Here is a 2,449-nt window from a genome sequence, read left to right as displayed (position 1 = left end):
TAACCTCATAGTTCTCTCTCTCTCTCTCTCTCTCTCTCTCTCTCTCTCTCTCTCTCTCTCTCTCTCTCTCTCTCTCAGTCCGTCCGTCCGTCCGTTCGTCAGTCAGTCAGTCGTTCTCTCTCTCTCTCTCTCTCTCTCTCTCTCTCTCTCTCCTGTGCAGTGCGTCGTAATGGCCCTCCTGGCGGCAACAAGAAAAACGTGACCGGCAACAATATATCGTGGGAATTTCGATGCGGCTCAAGATAGTGATCCAGGTGGGGGAGTTGAGAGAAGTGACTTAGGGCTTACGAGGTTCCTATGATTTCTTCTTTATAGATTTCTTTCCCATATTAAGTCTTTTTATTTCCTAGGCCCATGGGTGTGGCTCGGTATGTTTGTCTGTCTGTCTGCCCATAAGCAACTTTATGAAATACTACGGGACGGAGTTACACCATATTTAGAAAAATGGCTGAGGATTCATTCATTCATTGCCAGACGCCATGTATCCCAGACGGGGTGGCCAATGGCTTAGAGTTAATTGTTTTACAGGGAGGGGCACTAATCCTCCACCAACCCCACTTGACACGTAGGGATGCCAACAGCATCTGGTGTTCCCAGGCGGTCACCCATCCAAGTACTAACCAGACCCAACGTTGCTTAACTTCGCTGATCGGACGGGTAGCGGTGTACTCAACGTGGTATGGCCGTTGTCATTGGAGAAAAATAATTGTTAATTTTGAGCAAAACAGATCAAAGGTCAAGGCCAGGACAATGAAAAGCATGAATGGGAGGATGATGCAGCCTTGGCAGAGGCGTGCGCTCTCTGACTGCTCTTATTTATTCCTGGTTAGGCAGGGGCCCCATCATCTACTCACTTTTTTATTTAGTGCTACCTTCAGGTGCCTCTACACTTAGTAACAGGTCCAACTGTGTCTTGTAGCCCAGGAAGCCATTTACTACACTGGGGGGCAGCCACGTTAACCAACTGGACACATGGTGGTCTGATAGGTTATGGTGCTTCAACCGAATGTGGCACATATAGGTTTACGTAAAATAGAGACTGAGGTTTATTGCTCACACCGTACCACTCAGAGGAATGCAACTGTTCACTTTCGCTGTAAACTTCTGCACTAATTATCTTTGCCTCTGACTCTTACGCTAGAAGTTGGGGTAATAGAGGATGATACATAGAGAACTGGCTGACTATTCTCATTTACTCTCCTCACCGAATATTTTCTAAATTTCTTCACTGCCAAAATGTGATACACGTTTTTATCATCATCATCATCATCATCATCATCATCATAACTCTAATGCCTGTACTATAAACGGAATGAACAAGATCTTGAACCAGGAAAACACACAAGTAAGAGAAATGTCACAAGCTAAAATAGGCCACAATCCAATTCCCTGAGCAGTGAAGGTAGTAGCATCACACCAGTCCTTAATGAGATACCTAGGTGGTGACACGTGAAAGCTGCAGTTTGGGTAGCCCTCTGGTGGTGTGTTGTTGAGATGATGGACCTCAAGAACAGGCTCCCTGATCAACATACATGAATATAATAAAGATAATCATCATCATCATAACTACATGAACAGAGGGACAACAAGTGAGTAGACAAACAGAAGATCAAAGGAAAAAAGAAACTGAGACAGAATGATAGACAGACAGATAAAGAGGCCGATAAGCTTACTGCATCACCAATTAACCCTTTCAGTACAATAACGTCCTTTTTCAGCTCATTCTTGCTACCACTCTATGAAATTTAGCTTAGACGAGACTTTCCCAACTGGAGAAGTTAGATAAAACCTTTACCAACACCTTCACTAGAAACATTTCTCATTTCAGTATAATCGTCTGAATGTAGCAAGAATAATACAGTCACCAAACTGAAAGGATTTATCTCATGAATGGGTTTCGTAGAGCATGGCCAAAGACGGATGCATAAAAACAGACTCATACATATTTAGTTATGGAAATGTGTCACCCCTACAATTAGCTCTAACTAGCAAGTCCCACGCTGTTCTGAGCTACTTAGAATATTCCTGGCGTGCTATGTACAGATCATCACTATCACCATTATTATTATCAGTTTTATTATCAGTGTGAAGAGAGCGCTGGATGCAAGAGGGATGTCTGTTAAGCAAGGAAGAATGGCTGTGCGGTGTGCGTGACAAAAATAAATGGAGAGAAATTGTGAATAAATAAATGATGACGCAGCCCTGAGGGGATATTCTCCCGCATTTGGTCTGATCAGCTAGTCAGGTCAGGTGCGGGTAAGGGGATGGGTCTATTATGATGTGGCAGGAGTACACCAGCTCTGCTGTCGGGCCCTGCTGCGGATATCACTGATTGTACTGCGCAGTTGACCCTTGTGCGGTGTGGGCGGTGAGGATCTGTCCCTTCTCCCCTTTGGGGCTAAGATGCGAATGAATGTGTTTGAATGGATGAGTAAATGGGGAGTGTGTC

General features: G+C 44.4%; 1 non-coding gene across 1 annotated transcript; it reads right to left on the bottom strand.

Annotated features, from left to right (window-relative positions):
- Positions 1-572: 572 nt before the first annotated feature.
- On the bottom strand, positions 573-691 carry LOC145412699 (5S ribosomal RNA). Its single transcript, XR_013899610.1, has one exon. It is a non-coding gene; the product is annotated as a 5S ribosomal RNA (ribosomal RNA).
- Positions 692-2,449: the final 1,758 nt, after the last annotated feature.

Source organism: Coenobita brevimanus, chromosome 93, assembly GCF_032717465.1.
Source record: "Coenobita brevimanus isolate Jiangsu-jjx chromosome 93, ASM3271746v2, whole genome shotgun sequence".
Classification (NCBI taxonomy): domain Eukaryota; kingdom Metazoa; phylum Arthropoda; class Malacostraca; order Decapoda; family Coenobitidae; genus Coenobita; species Coenobita brevimanus.
This window is presented reverse-complemented; position numbering and strand designations above follow the sequence as displayed.